The sequence below is a fragment of the Marmota monax genome, unplaced genomic scaffold (genome assembly GCF_021218885.2).
Source record: "Marmota monax isolate L192 unplaced genomic scaffold, Marmota_monax_Labrador192_F-V1.1 WCK01_AAM20220418_F8-fsc00079, whole genome shotgun sequence".
NCBI lineage: Eukaryota > Metazoa > Chordata > Mammalia > Rodentia > Sciuridae > Marmota > Marmota monax.
The window spans coordinates 3905869-3928853 of NW_026694099.1; the positions used below are offsets into that span (position 1 = coordinate 3905869).

General features: G+C 36.3%; 1 long non-coding RNA gene across 1 annotated transcript; it reads left to right on the forward strand.

Moving 5' to 3' along the window:
• Window positions 1-7148: 7148 nt before the first annotated feature.
• Window positions 7149-13273, forward strand: LOC124107199 (uncharacterized). The gene is made up of 3 exons (XR_006856318.2): window positions 7149-7232; window positions 10596-10702; window positions 12167-13273. It is a non-coding gene; the product is annotated as an uncharacterized LOC124107199 (long non-coding RNA).
• Window positions 13274-22985: the final 9712 nt, after the last annotated feature.

The window sequence follows — 22985 nt, forward strand, 5'->3', positions numbered from 1 at the left end:
CCCTGGATGCCAAAGGGTACATACGACATGACAAACCCCGATAGCTTTATTATCAGTGGTTTAATTTCCTTGCTGTTCTCTAGAGAGTCTATCCCTACACTCGAGAATATTATAAACATGAAGTGATAAAACTAACTATATTTGAGAAAAGAGAAATATCCACTGAAAACTTCATGTTAATGAGCTGCAAATAAAACCCAAACATCTCTAGAAAATCAAATGTTTTACACTCTTATCCTATCAATTGTGAGGGTTCTGTTTCCCTATCATCCTAGAACCAGAGGGTGAAGAAATTTCTCTTTTATTATATATGTAGCAATGTTTTCAAAGTAGCTCTACATGCCACTACTTTCCTCAATTTAAAAACATTTAGGAATGTCCTAGCTTTTGGTGGGAAGATGGGTGACATAGAGGCACCTGTATCGTAAAATTTCATGAGGCACCAAATTTTAATTTTGCCATAAATTTGACGTTTTACATCCCAAACAAAATTATGACCTCAACTCATTAATTAAAAAAAATATGTGATTCCAGCTCAATACAAAAGCCCAAAAGATCAAAAGGAAAATAGTAAAGGACATGATTTATATATATGTGTTGCTGTTGGGTTTGCAGGGAGCATAGAGGAGATAATGGGTAGGGGGATAGCAGACAGGATAAAAAGAAGTACATTAAAAACCATGCCAACCTGGAAAATTGCCTTTGAGTAATACTAGGAGGCATAAAAATACTCAGAAAAAGATTTCACAAATAAGATTTTCACCTTAAATGCATTTGTCTCTAGAAAGTAACACTCTTAAATTGGAGAAGATAAAAGTATTATAAAAGAGACTGCACAATTGGAAACTGAAATAGGGTAAAAACAGGAAAAATTCAAAACTGTAAAAAAATGCTAATTTATGTATCCGCCCTTTTAGAATCTAAGAGACAACAGCTGAAATTTTTTCACTCACAAAAATTTTTAGCATAAAACGTTCAGTAAGATATACTTAAAAGCCTCAGAACTTTATATCTCTTTGGCAATCCTGTGCTAGGTGATAGAAAGAACTCATTACAAGTTTGAAAACTCACTTACTCTACACAATATATTGAGAGGAATTGCTAAAAATGATTGGTACCTGTTGATAAGGTAGTGATGCACCCATATGAAGAGGCATAGTCTAATAGTCTTCTAACATATTTCTGGGTATTCAACCCTTCGAGTTGCTTAATTGTTATTATTTTGTTTGTTTTTGAATTTTTTTGTTAGGGTCCCTTCTCCCTTTGCTGTGAAATATGAAAATAAACATAACTCAATGTCTATGAGAATTCACCATTTGTGGATACAAGTGAAATTACACTACTAAACACCTTGAAGTTTTCTGAATATTTACCACCTATGGAAGAGGAGAGCAGCTCTATCCTCTTTAACATGCCTTCCTAATCTTTACTGAAGGGGCATTAAGCAGCTCCTTATCTTTAATCTGGTCTCAGCCAGCCCAGGTCTCCCACCCCAGCAACAGCATCCTGCAGGTCCCAACCTTGAGCATTCCTTGGCAAGGCTGCATTGACACATCCTCCTCAGAGCTCTTCATTCTAACTCTGGGCTCCTCCTGACCACTCCTTAATCACTGGTGAACACATGCAAGAGAGATAACTCTAACTTTTTGGGGGGAGTTGGGGGGTACCAAGGATTGAACTCAGAGGCACTTGACCACTGAGCCACATCCCCAGCACTGTTTTGTATTTTATTTTGAGATGGGGTCTCACTGAGTTGCTTTACACCTCACCATTGCTGGGGCTCGCTTTGAACTCTTGATCCTCCTGTCTCAGCCTCCCAAGCAGCTGGGATTATAGGCATACACTGCTGCGCCTGGCTTAGCTCTAACTTTTGATAAAGGCTGAATGAAGGCTCATGCAGAGGTGTATTTTCTCCTCAAGCATCTTCAATCCTGGCCAGATTTCTCAGAGATGAGACCCAAGCAAATAAATCCCAAGGAGATAAAGTTATCCTCTCCTCACCTCCAGACTAAGGATTCATTGACTATCTCAAAATTAACTTTGTCCCAGGGTGAGTGATGCTGGAAGCTTACTCCTGGTGAAGATCCTGACTTCACCATCTCTGCACCCCCACCCTGTCTTCAATGATGTCCACACAGACAGTGGAGGTGGGGAGCCTGGGGAAGCTGCAGAATCTGCTGCTTTACATCACTTGCTTCCAAATAATTAAGAATTGATGGCTCCTTTAGTTTTCAAAGTTTTGAAAGTTCCAAGTTTCAATCTTGAACTTGTAAGATTTAAAAGTGTTTCATAGCACTTTCTCCTGGAGAAAGTGAAAGTGATTCCTTCAGCTTTTCCAGACCCCAGCCACCTCCAAGAAGCCACTGAAGAGCAGAAACACAATATAAACATCAGTTTGTAGACATCTAAATCTGTACTTAGAAAAGAGACTTGTTTTTTTTTTTTTTCAGAAGAAGCCTCTTCAAGAAATGCCATTCTGCCTACTTCATAGATGACCTTTTCCATGATCATGCAGAACAGTTTATCCTTATAGCTACAGCTTCTCTAACACCTCCTTTCAAAATTACAACCTGTGATTTAGATTTGCAAAACTGAAAGGGCCATGCACTGATTTTCCTCTGAATATGGAAATAATGTTCATCAACATTGTGTTCAAGTCCCAAGTTCTAGAAAAACTGCTTATAGTTCTGAAATGACCCTCTCCACAGATTCTGCCATTCTTATTCATGTTTCCAAGAGTTTGGAACCAAGCATCTGCCAAGTTGAAATTCGAGGTACCACATGCATTTCAGCATTTAGCAGTCTCTGCAAAAAGCTCGCCCGAGAACAGAACTCAGCCCTGAGCTGAACTCAGTGTAATCACTTCCCTATGTTTATTTAGGAATTGCTGTTTTCTCCCTGTATAGTCTGCAAGTGACCTTTCTACAAGACACCCAAAATAATGTCAGTTGAATAATTATAATAGTAAACATCTGATAACAGTTACTATGTGGCAGGTACCCCACATACATTGACTTAGTCTTTAGAACAATATTAACAACATATATATCCCCCCACACACACACCACCCTGAGAGACAAGGCCTATTGTTTAGACAAGAGAGATTCAATGACTTAACTAAGTCATACAGAGTATAAAAGCAGCAGAACCTGAGAGTTTAGCTCCAGAGTTGATTGCTTAATCATCCCACCACAAAGCTTTAAGAAATTGGATATCACTTTACTTTTCATAGGGCCCCACCTTTAAAAGTGGCTAAATTCACTTCAGGTGTTTCCACCATGAACTCATCTCATTCACTTTCTGAGCATGGTCCCATAGTCACTTTAACACAAGTTTACCACAAAGGATTGTAGAGGAATGTGAATGCCACCTGTGTCTTCCTTGTTTTGCATTATTGTCAGGCACCTCCTAGCAGCTACCATTGGTGGAACACTTACTTTATCCTGGGCACTGAGATAACTGTATGCAATAAATGGTGTCTTTTAATTTTCACCAGCTATGAAATAGGTGCTATCATTGTCCCCCATTATTGCTAAATAGGGAACTGAGGTTCTGAGAAGCTAAGTCACTTGCTGAGGGTCACATGGCTGTTGAGTTTGAAAAGTAAACCTTGAACCTGGTAGACTTAATGCTTCTTCCCATGACACTATACTGTCCTATAGGTATAACTGTTATTCCAGGCAGATGAGATTGGGTGTAAATCACTGTGGTGTAGTGAGGCTATTCAAATTTTTTTAAAAGATGAAAATTCACTTTTTCTCATGCATGAGAGTCTCAGATTTTTTCCCCTATGATTTATTTTTAGACTACCTAATACATCATGTCTAAAATGAAGAAGCTAGTTTTATGGAGAAGAAAGATAACTTGACTCCAGTTATCTGAGGTTTGAGAACTCTGTTATTAGTTTTTCCATTTTTGGATTCATCTCATGAAACCTGAGATTGTATTCATTACCACCTTGGCGAGAACCCCAATTTACATGCATGCACGCAGTCTGGTATGAAAACTGTTGTTCTTTGTTGTATAATTACTTTGACCTGGGATTCAATAAATAGAAACATGTTTATAAGATTGTGATGCTAATTTACATGAAATTGGAAAACTTCCAGTGATAAAAAAAATTAACAAAGGGAATATGATATTAAGAATAGTTGGAGGAGTCAAAATAATATCAGTACTGCTATTATGTTTATAATACCTGTATTTTCACAAGGTTTCTTATCTAAAAGAGTCCAAAGACTTCTTTTACATACAAGAGACTTTTTTTTTTTTACATTACAGACTGAGGGTCTCCAACATGAGGTAATTGAGACATTTGGAAGAAAATACTGTGTACAGTGAAATAGCTCAGCACAGTGAGAAGAGCATCAGCATTAAAGGCAAGACATTTGGGTGACATTTGCTGAAAGCAAGCATATCAAAATCTTATAGTTATTTTTGTCACAACAGGATTGCAGTGCTTGGTTTTACTTGTCGAAATTAACTGCAAGAAGGCAGTGGGAACAAACCAACAGTTTCAAAGAACTACTTCTTCCAAATGGTTTATTAGCCCACACATTCTCCACACTTGATACTGTGTCCTCGGATCCATAAGGTCATCACGGTTATTCATTAGAACATAGTACAGTCACCTAATGACTGGAAGGATGTAAGATCAGGACTGTTCTCTACTGCCTTCTTAGCTCAAGGTGGAAATGGTGACCTTGAGAAATACATCCCTACAACCACACATCCATCATCTGGACTGACTCTTTAAAAAGAAAATGGGTGTCATATCCTATTAGTGGGAGTATAAATCAGTACAATTACTTGGGGAAACATTTGACAATATCCACTAACCATGGATGTTTCAGTGTCCCATATCTGGCAATTCTATGCTCAGGATTAGCTCCCACTGAATAGGTACATATTTCACAAAAATGATACCTGTTATTTCAGAGCAGCACATTTTTAGTAGCCGAAACCTAAAAACTATTCTTATGTGTTTCAGTTGTTGAGTAAGTAACATTCATACAAGGAAATTCATACATAAATAACATTCATACAAGGGAATACTATACAACAATAAGAAAGAACAAAGTGCTGCTATATAGCAACATCAATTGTAGGAATGTAAAAAGAAGGCAGACACAAAAAAGAACAGGCTATGATTCACATTCTATAAAGTTCAAACATGGGCAAACCTTATTTTTGATGTTAGGAATCAGAAGAGCACTTATCTATGGCAAGAAATGATGACTGAACAGGGTCATGAGAGGGCTTCTTGGTTATTAATTATGTTTTGTTCTTGGGTTTCACAGGTATGCTAAATTTGTGAAAATTTATTGAGATGTGCACTTAAGACTTCTGCATTTTTTTGCTTAGATGTTATACTTTATTATAAATTCATATTAATAATGAATATACAAATATTAATATATACATATTAATTATTCTATGTACATTTATATGTATAAAATTTCTATATATTCTTCATCAGATTATCTTACATTAGGGATTATCAATTTGAACACTATTAAAATTTGGGGGCTATATCACTCTTTGTGGTGGGAAGCTGTTCTGTGCATGGTAAGGTATTTAAAAGGATCTGTTGCCTCTGACCAATAGATGCGAGGGCATCTCCTCCTCAGATCATAATAACCAAAACATCTCCAGACATTACCATAAAATTGTCCCCAGGTAAAAACCACTACATTAAATTAACTTGAACAAGAGGATCATATTTTTCAATGTTTTTGATCATATAATTATGCCATCCACATCTTTTAATAACCATAAGTTAAATGCCAAGAATTTTAACCAGTGAGATCAACTTAGATATCAAAAGACAGAGTCAAACACATTCAAGTAATGAAATCCATGTTACATGTTGTTCCAATGTGACTGGAATGAAAAGAGATTCTAAAAGTCACTTCAAAATTGCTTGCTCTCCTGAGTTTGATCCTCAGCACCACATAAAAATAAAGGTGCTGGGTTGTGTCCATCTACACCTAAAAAATAAATATTAAAAAAAATTGCTGGCTCTGAGAAAATTATATGGTCATCAGAAAATAAAATAGAGCAACTCTGGATTTAAATCAAATAGCAAGATTTGGAAAGATGAATACTGTAGAGGGAGATGGGTAGTAGATCAGATGAAAGACACTCTTTTTAGGGTTCCTGGGTCACTGCAGTGGAACAGGAAGCACCAAAGTCCATGTTATGTAAGGAGTTATAGCAGGGGGTCTGCCAACATAGTCAATCACTCTTGTCAAAACACCAGAACCCAAAACCTGTCCCTGTTACCCTGACCTCAAAAAAGCAATAATGCAATGACATGGTTTCCCTGCCAGACCTATTCTTGGACTATGGTTTTTTACCTCCTCTATCCTGGCCTGGTTCTTTAACCTGAGATGTCAGAGAACTGTTTAGAACAGTGTTGTTCAGGCAAAATAGAATGCAAATCACCTCTCTGATTTTCTTCTTACCATATTTAAAATGATAAAAATAGAGAGGCAAAATTAATTTTATAATATATTTTATTTAGCTTGATACATTTAAACCATCATTCTTTCAACATACAATTAATAGAAAATATTGTGAATAGATAATTTGTATTCTCTTTTTCCACATGGAATCTTCAAGATCCAATGAACAATTTACAATAATATCATAAGTCAATTCAAACCAGATACATTTTAAGTACTCAATAGCCATGTGTGGCTAGTGGCTATAAGCAATAAGGAGGTACACAGTGGAGACATCTGGGAAGAACATATCCATATGGGAGAAGGCATATGGTAGGCATAAACAATTTTTATAAATAAATAATAAAAATGCATACTCTTCTCATTTGTGGCTTTCATTTCTAATCCTTTTGTGATTTCCACTATATATTATTTTGTGGGAAGCCGTTCTCGCACGTGATTGAGCTACCTCCCTGGCTGGGTGTGAGGCGCTTTAGACAAGCTGTGTCAGAGCTTTCCCCACCCTTTCCAGGTGCGAGGGCTTGTCCATGTGGGGGTGTGACTGACCATTGACCTGGAAACCAATCACTGACCCTGACCTTGGAATGCTGTCCCCCTCGACCTTCATTGGATGGAATTTTCCCCTGAATTTTTTGTTCCCCAATAAATCTCACTCTCTGGCGTGCCTCTCTCTCTCTTGCTGGTCTCTTGTGTAAACCTTGCTACCCTGTCAGGTGGCTAGAGGTAGGAGCCGGAGAAGCCGTCTCTTAGCTGGGCAAGAAAAAGGTAATTTGAGAGTTATGTGTCTTTAATTTGATCTCACTAGTTAACTTCTATGTTTTGAACCTCTAGTATGACGCTAGCGTGCTGGTCGCACAGCAGATTCTTTGATCCACAAATTCTTTAGAAAGCTATTTTAAATTATCCAAACTCATTTGAAAAGGAAGAGAGAGGGGAAAGAGGATGTTCCAATTTTCTTATTGGATTTTAATTTTATTTAATTTTTGTCTATGTACATTAATCTTTGCATGTTATTTTGTTTGTTTTGGAGCCTTTCTTCTTGGTCTAGTACATGGTCAATCTAGCACATGAATTTTATTCATGTTTGGGAAAAAACAATCAAGACTATTAACTGACATTTATTTAAAACACTTAAAGATCTTATATTTCATTGATGTCAACATTTTTAACATTTTAGGTATATTTTAATAAGCATTATACAGCTAAATCATTTTAATCTGAACATTTGTCTTTTAACTATAACGTCCTTTGAAGTTAGAGGTGGTATGGTTATGGGCGTCCTTGGCTTTATTTTCACAGGGTTCTGTATTTCTCTAGTCCTCGCTTTCTGTAGGACTGATCTTTTCCTCATTCGTTTATTTCTATTGATAGCAAAGTTATATTCCTATTTACCTGTGTTAGGATTATTCTTAAGCCAATGTTATGAATTACTGAGTGCATACAGAAAGTCTGGTTTCCTCTTGTAAAATAAATCTCTCTAAAATATTTTACCTCTATTCACAGCCTTCCTATCTGACCTTGTTTTATTTTCTAATCCCCCCCCCAATTTTCTAATACTCCCAAATTATCATTATGGCGTGGCTAAGCATTAAGTGTTTTGCTAATCCACTGATTGGTGTGACTCCCTGATTCTTTGTCCACAGAGGTTATCACACTCTACTTATTCCACTGAGATCCATTTTCTTGTTTATCAAGAGCAGTCTTTTGTAGATCCTTCAGTGAAACATCACAGTCTTCAATGCCTTTATTTCACCTTTTCTTTACCAAGATACTTTATTTCTGTATGTAACTCTAGATTGACTGTTATATTTTCTTAGCACTTTGAAGGCATAATTTTCATGATTTTCTGGCCTCTTTTGTGTACTCTGTCAAACTAATTCTGGTTCTTTTGTAAGAGATCTGTCTTTTCTCTGTAGTTGCCTTATTTTTTAAAAACCTTTGGCTTTAGTGTTCCGCAATTTCACCACAAAGGGCCTGACTATTGATTTGTTTTTATTAATTCTGCCTATTTTTAAAATACCAATTCTGGAAAATTTGTAGCTATAGTCTCTCAGAATATTGCTTTGCAATGATTCTCATTATTCTTTTGTGATGAAACTCTTCTAAATATATGTCGAACCTCATTTTATCTTCTGTATTCACTTAACCTTTCTTTTCCTTCTCTTTTGTTGTTTCATTCTGGGTGATTTAATTAAATATGAAGTTCACATATTCAATATTTAGTTGTGACCAAGTCCTTGTTTAATATATTGTTTTTAATTTTAATTAATATTTCCATTTTTAAAATTTGTTATTTCATCATTCCTAAGTTATTTCATTGCATTTTAGGTCTTGATTTAATATCTTAATCACTATTAATATAATAATTTTATTTTATGTTTAAGACTATTATTTATTATTATTTTAAGTTTGTTGTGATAAATCATTCCACTATTTTTTGACATAAAATCTATGTCCTAATATAATTCACAGTTTGTGTTGTGACATTATCTTTACAAATTTTCATTGAGAACCCATATACCTTCGATTGTGGGAGTGTCTCCCAAGAATAGTTTCACATTTGTTTCTATCAAGGATACCAGTTGCTTTGGGCTGGGGATGTGGCTCAAACGGTAGCGCGCTCGCCTGGCATGCGTGCAGCCCGGGTTTGATCCTCAGCACCACATACAGACAAAGATGTTGTGTCCACCAAAAACTGAAAATAAATAAATAAATATTAAAATTCTCTCTCTAAAAAAAAAAAAAAGGATACCAGTAGCTTCACCAGTTAGGGACCAATTCAGAACTTAAATCCCCTTTTGATTTCTTATAAATATTAGTATATCCCTTCCCCATCTCTGTAAAGGAAAGTCACCATCTTCTCTCATTCAAGGATTATAAAACTCATAAGTGCCAACTTTAGGAAGGGATCCCACTATGAAATACCCACCTTAAAAGGGTCCAGTGCTTTACTCTTTATTCCTCAAGTTCAGAGCAAATGAAGCTCCCTTTTCTTTGATGACACGGCCTTTCAAAGGCCCTAACTGCACCAGGGAATTTTACTACCAAATGCATGGTTAGTGCTTTGCTTTTCTCTCTCTCTCTCTCTCTCTCTCTCTCTCTCTCTCTCTCTCTCTCTCTCTCTCTCAAGTGAGGTGAAAGGAAAGCTCAGCTTACTAGCTATCAGCTGATAACTCCCACTCAATATCTCACTCCACAACAACCACAGATGCAGCAGGTGCACACAATCCTCATTTTCAGTTTACCTCTGTTGTTAGTCCCCAGAGATTTTTTTCTTTATTGAAAACTCAACTATACTTTAATGAAATGCTGCTGATGTTTTTACCCTTTATTGAATAATTCTACTTTCTGTATCATATTGGTCTGCCCTCTTGTTAAAATTCTAATGCTCTTTGAACTTTTTCTTTCAACATTTGTGAAACCTGAGATGTCCTCCTACCCATCATAGTTGTTTAGTTGGTTATGCAATGAATCATGTCCATAGAGGTAACAAATATTTCAAAAAAAAAAACCCTAAGGCAGTGTCTTTTAATCTTTAATGGGCTCATGATTCACCTGGAGATCTCATTAAAATGTTAAAATGCAGATTCCAGTTCAGGAAATGAATCATGTAATTCCATGCCACTGCCAGCTCATGGCTCACACTTAAGAAAAAGATCCAATAAGACTCCTATGTGGACCCTTTAAGGAGGCATCTCCCCATCAAATATCTGTCTGTTCAAAGTCACTGTTTAATGAAAAACATTTGCTGGTATGGTTTGTGATGATAGCTATACCAACCTACCAAAATACCACTGTAGTTTTCTAATGATAATTCTTTCCTTGTGGTATTCATATTGTATTCTTATTTTTTGTGTTTTGAAGTCTCACTTCTATCTTTTTGAAGAGATTTACAAACTTTGACTATCTCACTTATCTGGTGTGTGCCTCGCTTTCACCAAATTGTTTGGGTTAAGTAAAGTCGATGTCCTAAATATCTTTTTAAATATCAATACTTTCTGCATTCCCAGTATTGCCTACTCAGGGAGGATCACATAGAAGACACTCAATACAGGATTGCTGATTACCAAAAATGAGCTAATGTACATTATCCAGAGAGGGCTCACTGTCCTTGGCTTTGTTCTACAGTTTTGTGAAGAAAGAACTGCTTACCATTAAAAGACTATTGCCTGTCCATTACCTATGCTGGGCACTTTAAAAACGAGGCACAGTCTGGAGAGGAGACACTGTGGGGAGTAAGTATGCTGTCCTCAAGGATTGTCTGTCTTGTATTGCTCAAGGTGAACATCATTGCCTAGAGGGGAGCATAATAAATCATTTCCCCAGCTGTGATGTTGTTTAAGGACACGGTTTCTGAGTCTGTTGGCTTTCTAACTCTCTAGTCTGGTTGGGAACAACATCTCAAATTTTTTTTTCAATGGAAATATCTTTACCCTTTTTTATATTCTAGTGTACATTACTGACAGTTCGTACAAGAAGATTAAAATGCAAAAATATGTTAGTACATAGAGTTGAATCTGAGGACCAAAAGTCATGTTTGTGTCCCTCCCCAAAGTATTTGAATGGTTCCTTTCACCTTTTCATCACTTTATCACCAAGTTCAATTTATAATGATGGGATATTTTTAAAAGTGTGTGTAGAGTTTTAATATATAAAGAGTGCACACACGCCTATAGGCATATACCCACACACACCCCTTTTTCAAAACGTACCATCACTATAATTTGAGCTCAGTGATAAAATGATGAAAGGGTAAAAGAAAGTATTCAAATACTGCCTCACATCCAAAGAGCACACACACACACACACACACACATACACACACACACATCTATACACACATATGTATGGTTGTCATATCTACAAGTTTACAAGAGAAACAGATTTAAAGAAATTAAAATATCTGGGCCTCATTTCCTTCCCCCATTCACTTCAATTCTGGCACTTTTCTGTATGTATTATAAAGTACTTTAGATCACACACACACACACACACACACACACACACACACACTCCCTGGAAAGACCCATCTAAGTTAAATTGTATTTAAAACAACTCAGTGTCATATGATATCAAAGCTGGGATGTAGTACAACTAACAAAGTAAACATATATCAGAAAACCTGGAACAGGGTTCTCAAATTCTCAGTGGGTCATAGTTGGATCACAAAGTTGGAAATCTGAATAACTCAAGGGAGGCCCTTTTAACTGCACACCATTTTTCCAATACCTTCCCACATGTGTTTCTCTTGTGCACATCCTATTTGACGTTAACCTAAAGTAGCTGCCATGAAAACAGCTCAGCCATCTTCCCACAGAGGCAGTCTGAGATGATTTTACTAATCACAGAGGTATTTGGGGCTATATTAGACTTACATTCCAATGGCGTAGCGTGTACTTACAAATGTCCATCCACTCTTTAACTAAACCATCCAGGATTACAATGCAAAGAGAAGTATTTTCTCTTATTCCAGTCAGCATTTTATCTCTTTTTCTTGCTGTTTCTCTCTCCCACTGGAAATATATTGATGACCTATAGCTGACTGCTCTTAAAAAAGAGATGAAAAGCAAAAGAAACTCCAAGAAGTGCCTAATTTTTCAAGCAGAAGTGAGTGCCCTAAGCTGAAATTAACAAAGAATGTCAGTTCCTCTAACCTAAGAATTAACCTATTGAACTTTATGGCTTTTTTTTTTCCACAGATAGCCGATTCTGTGTGCCTGGAGACAATAAGAAAATGGGACATCAGCATATGGATGATTCCTGAATCCAACTTCAGTTGATAGTTCTTACTCGAGCCCTTAATAGAAGAGAGTAAGGGTGACTGATAGAAGGTAACCTCCTGTTCCATTTCACCATATGGTGGAAGATCTTGAGATATTAAAAAGTCCCAAAGGTGGGCAGATACAGGATGAGAGATCTGAATAGACAGAGAGAACAAGTAGCTTCCATGTTATCACTGTGAGCAGCAACCTCTGAGGTGCTGGTTCAGCCTCCAAGAGAACTGACTTAGCAGAAAACTCTGTACAAACCCTGCCCCTGAATTGCATGCTTCAGAAGGCAGGGGTGTATGTTATCCATACCACCCTGCACATTCACTGACATGTGGTAGGTACTCAAAAGACACCCAAGTTAGTTTCACAGAAGGAAAAAACAGGAAAGGAGGAAAGAAGGACTGAGACATATTTATCAGTTTATGTATTGAATTTTGCTGCTTCCTATTGATGGAGCAGCATGGTGACCTCTATTTTTAATTTCAGAAAGCTGCTGGCATTTATTGAACATTACAGTCTACTCTTGACTGATCCTTTATCAACATATGCCCTAGTCACCCATTGAGGTCTGAATTGGCAGTTACTCAGTGTGCCCCAAGTATAACTTTGTGACCACAGGAGCCAGTGTTTTCTGTAATTATGCTCCTGGGCTGTGAAATCTGTTCCCTGTTGAGATTAAGAGAGGAGCATCTGTTGCAGAAATTGGGTTAAAGTGAAGGAGGTTCGCGTATTTGCCGACACCTTTAATCTTTACTATTGCTGTCATTTCATTTTCATTTTATTTTATTTATTGCAGCACCGTAAAATAAAATGGCAGTAATTACACCCACACTTACATTATTTTACCAAGTGCCAGACATTGTTTAGTCCTTATGTAAGTTTTATCAGAAGTACTAAAATTGTCTTTATTTTACAGATGAAAAAATTTGATGTGCACAGAGGTTAAGTAACTTTACCACTACTATTCATTAACAGAACCAGAATGCAGTCCAAATCATCTTCCCCCACCATGATTATAAATGCATTTCAACTATATACATCAATGTAGGCTGTGCCTCTGTATACGTGGATGTGTGTTGCTGAATGTGTACACTAAGGCAGACAGCACTGTAAATTTGAACAATGATGGTTACCCTTGGAAATTATATTTTATACCACTATAAAAGCAATTATACTTCAAAAATCGGCTCCATATTCCAAGCACTATGCTGTCTGTTTCATACACTATATCTTACTTAGTGCATACAAGAAAGATCCCATTTTACAGAGCAAATAATTGGTTTGCAAGGTATTCTCTCAGGATATCACCTCATAAATGACATTGTCACAAATGAAACACAAGCTGATTCCAAAGCAACATTCTTAGAAAATGTGGACATGTAACAGAATTAATCATGTATTTTTAAGAATCTAAGATTGGTTCCTCAGGAATATGAGTTGAACACGGGCAAATTGGAACACAGATTGACCAACATATTATAGACTTGGGATCTAGTCTTGAGATGCCTTCACCTCCTTCTCCATCTCCATAGCACATAGTCTATATTCATCTCCATACAGGAGGTCAAAATGCTACATATACATACATGCACACAAACACAGAGAAAGAGGAGGAACAAGGTGAAATGAATCCCAAAGAGCAACAGAATATAAGGCTCTGAAAGAAAGAGGCGATGCAGGCTTTGAAACAAGAGCAATGGGAATGTCGTGTGCTGGGAATGCATGCTGGATATCACCATTTGTCTTTTCTCTTTCCAACTTTGCATTTTAACTAAAGAAGAAATACTATATAGTGTGAGGAAAGGAGTTCCAGAATGCCTTACACCTTGGCTGGGTATTGTTCAGACATGCCTAGGCTTCAATGATGTTTAGTCTGGTTCAATAGCCAGGAATGCCCAGTGTTAATATTGTCTTAAACACTATAGACTTTTTCAAGAATGGTGATATAAGATCTTGTATAAAGGGAATATAGTTTGAAAGAACCCAGTTTTCCCTATCAGATTAGATGAAGCGTACACTGTGAGGCAGTTTTGCTGGTTTCTGTTTCCAGAGAACCTGGCAGGCAAGAGAAGCTATGCTGAGATGTACAGTATCTGTGCCTGCTCTGGGCCCTGCTATATGCCAACTTTATATCCTTGTCTTTCATGAGTTAGTTAAGAATTTACTATTCCATTGCATGAGTGTGCATACGTGTGTGTGTGTGTGTGTGTGTGAGAGAGAGAGAGAGAGAGAGAGAGAGAGGAAGAGGGAGAGAAAGATTTATTTTAGCTAACGGAGATACCCATCAAATAGAAGAAACACAAAAACATAATGTCCTTGAGAAGTGGCAGTATTTGATTAGCTTGAAACATAGAGGTTTGTAAACCAGGCACGGAGGTACACACCTATAATCCCAGCAGCGCTCAGGAGGCTTAGGCAGAAGATCACAAGTTCAAAGCCAGCCTCAGCAAAGCAAGGCACTAAAAAAACTCAGTGAAACACTATCTCTGAATAAAATACAAAATAGTATGCTGTTTTTAAGTCTTTTGGGTATAGTCCTAGGAGAGGGATAGCTGGGTCAAATGGTGGTTCTATTCCCAGATTTCTAAGGAATCTCCATACTGCTTTCCATATTGGCTGCACCAATTTGCAGTCCCACCAGCAATGTATGAGAGTGCCTTTTCCCCACATCCTCACCAACACTTATTGTTGTTTGTCTTCATAACAGCTTCCATTCTGACTGGAGTGAGATAATATCTTAGAGTAGTTTTGATTTGCATTTCTCTGATTGCTAGAGATGATGAGCATTTTTTCATATATTTGTTGATTGATTGTATATATCCTCTGTTATATACAATCAGAAGTGTCTGTTCAGATTCTTGGCCCATTTGTTGATTGGGTTATTTGTTTTTCTGGTGCTTAGCTTTTTGAGTTCTTTATATGCCCTAAAGTTTAGTGCTCTATCTGATCTGTAAGAGGTAAAAATTTGCTCCCAGAATGTAGGTTTAGAGCAACACAATTCACAGTAGCTAAACTGTGGAGGCAACCTAGATGCCCTTCAGTGGATGAAAGGATAAAAAATGTGATACACACACACAATACACATACATACACCCACACCCACACCCACCCACACACATACATACATACACAATGGAATTTTACTCAGCAATAAAAGAGAATAAAATCATGACATTTGCAGGTAAATGGATGGCATTGGAGAAGGTAATGCTAAGTGAAGCTAGCCAATTCCCCCAAAAACAAATGCCCAGTGTTTTCTCTGATATAAGGAGACTGACTCATAGGGGTTAGGGAGGTGGAGTATGGGAGAAATAGATGAATTATAGATAGGGAAGAGGGGTGGAAGGGGAAGGGAAGAGGCAGGGGATTAGCAAGGATGGTGGAATGTGATGGACATCATTATCCAAAGTACATGTATGAAGACACAAATTGGGTGTCAACCTACTTTATATACAAACAGAGATATGAAAAATTGTGGTATATATGTGTAATAAGAATTATAATTCAAAAAACCAAAAAATACAAAGTACCTGTATAAAGACATGAATTGGCATGAACACACTTTATATACAAAGATATGAAAAATTCTGCTGTATATGTGTAATAAGAATTGTAATGCATTCTGCTGTCGTGTATTTAAAAAAAATGAAAGAAAAAAATACTCAGAAAAAAATACAAAATAGGGCTGGAGATGTGGCTCGGTGGCTGAGTGCCCCTGAGTTCAATCTCTGGTACCCACTACCCCCCGAAAAAAAAAAAGAAAGAAAGAAAGAAAGAATAGCTGGGGTGGGTAAGAAAATAGGAAAATGTGGATGGGGATAATGGAGAGGTTAAAACTAAAGAAGGCGACATAAGGGGCACCAGAGATACAGCTTGACTTGGCTTCTGGACATCAAATTAGCACTTTCCTCTTTCTAATATAGCAAAGATCAACTCCATGATGGCCCTTCACCACCAAGAAGAGTCGTAGTTATCAATCCCATCATGTCACAGGAGGATCTACAAATAACACTGCTGATTTTATTAACAGGCATCCTTTCAGCTGCTAGACAGAACAGAGAAAGAACTCTAAATGACTTTTTGGGGCTATCAGAAAGATCAGAATTTTAACTCAGTGGAGACAGGGAAGCTGTACTGAAAAAGGAATCCTAACATCTTGATTCTATGTGTGGCCCAAGCAACACCAAGTGGGTCTAAAGTGTTTCTTAGTTTTCAGGATTTCTAAGACTTGGGGGAAAGAGAGGCAGGGGCCAGATGAAGAAGGATCAGAGGATCCTGCACCTCTTCTGTGTACAGAGTAGGGACTTCGTGGTAAAGGTGATATTTAAGTTGTACCTTTGTTTTGTTTTTTAATCTGTGTAGCATCTACTATGACAAGGGCATGGTGATGGGTACAGAAATGAATGGTCTAGACCTCAAACCTATAAAATTTAGAGGAATTGGTTTTTTGTGCATGTGTTTGTGTGAGTTCATTTTAGTTGTTTTATTGAGGTGTGATTGATATGTTATAAAATGAATATGCTTCAAGTGTACAATTTCATAAAATTGGCACATGTGTACACCTATAAAACCATCAGGGTAACTGAAATATTTGTTTCTTACAAAAATCTCATGTGCCCTTTTGTGATCTCTCTCCCTCACGCCTCCCATTTCTCTCATCTTCAGGCAATCAGCAATCAACTTTCTGTCACTTATAAATTGGTTTGCATTTTGTAGAAATGCATATAAATGAAATCATACTGCATGTGACATCTTTTGTCTGATTTATTTCATTCAGTAAATTATTTTGTATTATCCATTTTGTAGCACGTGTTGGTAGTGCACTTCTTTTGCATGTCGTGCAGTATTGAATCGTGGTATTGAATTGACTAGATAATCCACAACTTAGACATTCATTTGCTGGTAGAAATTTGGGTGATATTCAACTTTTTTATTTTTTTGCTATTACTCAGCCCTATATATACTCTTATAGCTCCTGCTGTCATATAATGGCTGTGTCTATAGCCTCCTTTAGCAGGCTCAGCACTTCTCTAGCCACCTTATACCCTAGTTACTTGTCTGAAGCTAAAAAGGCAGGTGGGATCCATTCCAGTTAGCACATAGTAATTTGCAAGCTGCACATCATTCCTACAGCCATTATTTCCATGCTAGGAAAGAGTCAATCATTTTTGCAATTTCAGAGTTTCAAGAGAACCTGGGATTTGAAGGTTTTGAACTGCATGGAACATGATATTCTCATCTCATATTTTAGGATCCAGCTCCTTTCCAACCAGGGTCCTGACATAAGCTATTGAAAATCAGCATTCTTTGGAGCTCTATGCTTATTATTGAATCCTGTGCCTAATCCTCATTCTCCTTGTGCCCACCCCCACCAGGCTGCCCAAGATAAAAAAAATCTCTTAATACACTGTCAAAGAAGCCCTTGGACTTTGACTTGAATTGGTGATTTGTCGTCTAGATCTTTTCATTGTCTTCTCTCATCCTTTATAGTGTTAACTAGCAATCATCAGTTTCCATTGTGCTTATAGTTACTACCACCTTGGAAGATCCCAATTGCCTTTCTATAGATTCCCACGAACTCAGTTTACCACTTGTGGAAGTTTTAATAAATCTACCACAGTGACATGACACATAGGTGCTCCACCCACCACTAACAATAGATATCCCATTGCCAATGAAATTGTGGCTACTCTAGTCTCCAAATCACATTTTTAGATCCATTCCTGAGATGATTCCTGTCATAAATCATCTTAAATCAAGTTCCTCAGAAAACAGATTCTGAGATGAAGATTCATATGTAAGAAGTATATCAGGTAATGATCTTTGAAACAATAGCTCAGAATAAGGAGAACATTCTTGGGCAGAGGAAAACATTGAATTGAGACACATTTAGAACTTTAAATCTAAACTGCTTACGTGTGGGTCTGGAGGTTGACATTGCCCTTCATAACTTTATGGAATTGAGCTAAGGTGGATGGATTTGGTACAACACCTTGAACAGTCACTGAATGGGGGATGCTCATTAGGACTAGGACTGTAATCTTGGCAAGACAGCTCCCTTTTTTCAAAATCAATCTTTAACTCAATTGAAAAGCAATTATTTATTTTTTACTATTACTCAGCCCTATGTATTCCATTTCATGTTTACTATTTCTGTTGGTTAAGGAAATGCAGTCCTGAAGACAGAGGGTATCTGGGTGACACCATAGCATGAACTCTATTTATGACACAGGTATTGAAATATCTCATTTTATGTTCTTAGTCATTACATCTTCTTCCTTCCATTCCACCCTGTTATGGTTTAGTCCTTAAATCTACTTATCAGACTACTGTGATATTCTGATCTTCCTGATTCATCCGTACCCTTTTTGAGTCTGGCCTCCATATTGCTATCCTGATAATCCTTTCAAAATGCAAATCCTGGCTGGCATGCACATGTGTTCAATGACACACCATTGCCTATAAGAAAAATCTGGGCTGGGGATATAGCTTAGTTGGTAGGGTGCTTGACTTGCATGTAAAAGGCCCTGGGTTCAATCTCCAGCACCATGGGGGGGAAATCCAATGACTCAATATGACATGAAAACCTTCTTCATCTAGTTTCTATTTCCTTTTATAATTTCATCTTTGTAGACTCGCTCAACTTGCCTATATCTTCCAGCCAGATTCTAAATCACTTAAGAGTTCTCTGGTCAACAAGTCTGGAGATTTTTTCATGTGCTGAACCTTGTACCAAAAAATTCCTTCTCTATGATCATCAATCTAGTGAACTCCTACCAACTGTTTAGCACCTAGCTCAGCCCCATTACGCACTCTGGAAGACTCTCTACATTATATCACCAATCTTCCCAGTACATATCTCTAGGAAAAATTTACCATATTCTTCATATTTATATATTTAATTTCAGAGCTAAACAAAGAGTTCCTTGAAGGTAGGTGCCATATCACATTCATCTTTGGCAGGACATGTTATTTATCTGGTGCCCATGAATGTTGTTGAATGAATAAATTAATGAATCAGTAAGTCAACACGACTTCCTTCCTACTCCTTTTTATCTAAGTGTACTTTATGTGTCCTGTGAAATCTTTATGTAAATATCATCAGTTTCATGGACTGCCAAATACATTGTCCTTCCAAATATCTTCCTAAAGGCTTGATCTTATATGATGATAACTGAACCTTTTCTTCACCTTCAGTTTTTCTTTCCCTTCCAGCTGCTAGTGGCCTTTACAACACACACATAAGTTAGTGGAGCAAGTGAAATAGGCAACAGGTAAATTAGATAGTAAGAATGAGGTCAAAGGGACAAAAGTACTCTTTGCTAATGCCAAACCTATCACTGCACATCTTAAATACCACTACACTTGTAAAATCAGCAAAGCAGACAAAAATACAGTTTCCCAATGCATTTTATTACCCAAAGATAACCACAATCTATTTCTTAATGTATTTCCTTCTGGTATTACGTGTAGTCACACATATTTATCTTAACAAAGTGTGGTTCAGAATATGCATAAAGTTCTATATCCTGCAATTTTAATTACCATTTTACTATGGCCATTTCTTATAATTTTCCAAATATGAATTTTAATGAATATGTAATTTTCCTTTGTGGAAGTTTGTGTAATCAAATCTTGATTTCCTACTACTGTAGGCAAATTGTACTAAGAAATGATGGCTATCTAATACCTATTAGGTTAATTTAAGTTTGTCAATTATCACCTGCTACATAGAGAATTGAAAGAGAAAGAGAAATTTGAATCTAAATACATAGTTCTTGAGATTTTTTTCATTCCACAGAAAGAATTTATTGGTTAACATTTCTTTGATATTAAATAGTGAAGAAGATTTTAGCAAGTTACCTAAAGGTCTTAAATTAAGGATTGATTGATTAATATTTCTATATAAGTTTTCTCCATCTCATTTCATCAATATGGCACTTTAGGCCTTTTCTCTATTGCATCATTATGCACTGACCTTTCCATTGTTAATGCTTCTATTCTATGCCTGAGTAGAGAGAATTTTTTTCCTCTTTTCAGAGATTAGCTGCAAAGAAAATTTATGTGACATTCAAAAGAATTATTTCCAACCTACCCTTTCAAATACCTTTCTGACATCTAATGATGTAATTCAGCTACATTCATTTTAGGGAGTAACTAAATTTGCATGATAAAAATTTTGATTTTGCTTCAAAAACATGCATTCTTTAAAATTAATGCAGTTTTTTTCAAAAGATACTAAACTACATTTAATTCAGTTACTCTATTAAACTGTGTATTCCATTTCATGTTTACTATAAAACTTGAGTCTATGTCAGTATTGTAAAATTGACTCTGATCCTTTACAAATATCCAGATTTCCTCACTAATAGCCTTTTTTTTTTTTTTTTTTTTTTTATGTCCAGGGCATCTAACTCTCCCCCAAAATTTTTTTCATGTAGATTATACACAATAATATTCTCTAAACCTTAGCTTCTCATTTTTTGTTCTATGTAACTTAACTTCTTTAGGATGAGGAAGAACATTATATAAGTAGGGATATTTTTACTATATAAGTTGGGACAAAAGTAAGTGAAAAATTCCATGTTATAAGGCAATACCTCCTGGAGCCACTAGAGGAAAACAGAATAAGAATAGAGAACAATAGGTAAGATTTACTTTGCATTTCAAAAAGGATGACTTCCTCCCCATCTCCTCCAGCCAGTTACCAAGGAGCCCTTTCTTCCATTGCAGGACTGATTACCCTGGAACACAAAGCACCCTTTTATCAAACATTTCCACTATTTTTTATTTGTTTTTGTCGATTACAACTAGCATGATAAGTATATTGTGAGTTGTACGAGAAAGAAGTGAACTGAAGCACACTGGAAGACTGAAAGGAAATAGTCCAAATACTTCAGAGAAGAGCTTTTAACTATGCACCCAAATGGCAATGTCCCCATGCTTCTATGGTATGACTCATTCAACAAGCTTCTGCTCGCATCTCTTTTGATATGTTTCTCATTGTAGAGGACCTGTAGATATATTTATTTTTTTATTCTTAAAGGATTGATCTTCAAGATATATCTGGAATCTATTTCTTCTTCATTCCATTACTGCAATTCTAAGCCAAGCCACTACCATTTCTCTGAGGATTGCAACAAGTATTACAACAATAGCCATCTAATAGTTCTCTGTACTTCCATAATTGCTCATGCCCAATCTCACCTTCAAAATTTCCATCTCAGATTTTTCTCCTTAATAGTCCTCAAAAATAACCAATCTGGCTTCCATCTCTGTGCCTTTAAACTTATCAATCTCTCTTTCTGCAACGTTCTCCTACAATTATATGAGAGGATTGTTCACTCACTTCTTTTGAAGAACAAATGAATACATAAAAATCTTTAAAAAATTATACAGTTGATTATTCTTCACAAGGGAAGTTCATATGTGTAATGAAATAGTACCAATTTTGGTCTGAGATCTATGATGATATAAATGTAAAAGTTGAAAAAAAGAAAAGTGATCTTAACGTGAATATAAAAAGCATTTAAGAAAATTAAATTAAAAGTCATTACATGCTGAGTATTTTCTTCATTTAAGAGTAAATATTACATGATAGACTGGGATATATATATGTGTATATATATATATGTATATATATATATATATATATATGTATATATATATATATATAATATTTTTGATTTATAGAATCCACTGGGACACAGCTGAGAATGATGATTCTGGAAATTAACAACTTCCCCGTTTCCAAAGTAAACTGGAACATGGAAAATTAAGTGATTCTCCCAAATCTCCTAGCTAGTGTTATAAAAATCACTACTAGGAATGCACATTTTCTAATCCAATGTGCTTTCCACCACCCCAGGCATTTAACGTCTTGTGCTCTATGGTACGATATTCACAGTGACATGCATTGGCCATAGGGCCATAATTATACCTTCAATATAGAGATGAAATGAAGGTTTGCTTGGATTTCTTTGTTTAGGGGCTAAAAAGAAAAATCTGCTTAACTGAGTCGTTTTTTCCTTACAACTTAAGAAACTTCTTCCAAAATGGCTTCTGGCTTTGCCTGACTTTCTGAAAAAAAAAAAAAAAAATTGCTTAAGTAGAAAAGAATATGAAACTGCTGAAGAAACTCACAGCTGTATCTTTTTTCATATCAATATTCTTTATAAAATTTCAACAGTTTTAGTAAAAAAGGTCTATGTGTCCCTCTGGCAGAAAATACCCAAACCTTCAAATTCCCTTTCATGAATAACTTCTAAACTTAAAGCAGAATATTTTCATGTGTGAGACACTCTTTAAAGTAACAGGCAGGTTTAAAAACAAGAAAGAAAAACACTTTTTCTGAACAAATGTGTGGTTATTTTTGTGTTCTTCCTCCTTTACTCCCACTGACTCATGATGATCTTGGTACTTCAGCTTTTAAGAGAATACTCTGAAACATAGTTATGAATGTTATTCATTTTTTAAAAAAGCTATAGTGAACTCAATTATAACCATATATAAACCTATTGTAACATCCATTTTTTCCCTTGTAATTGTCACATACATGGGCCACTTCTTATGCCCCGCAATTAATGAAGGACAGAAGTATGGACTCCAAGACCTGTTGTCAGGCATAGATAGATTTAAACAAACAAACAAAGACTTGAGGCATTATGTATTTTTCTGTAAGACATTTTGGTGAATTCTAAAAATAACTCAAAAATCATTCTGTTCCCCAATGAGAGCTCATCCCTCT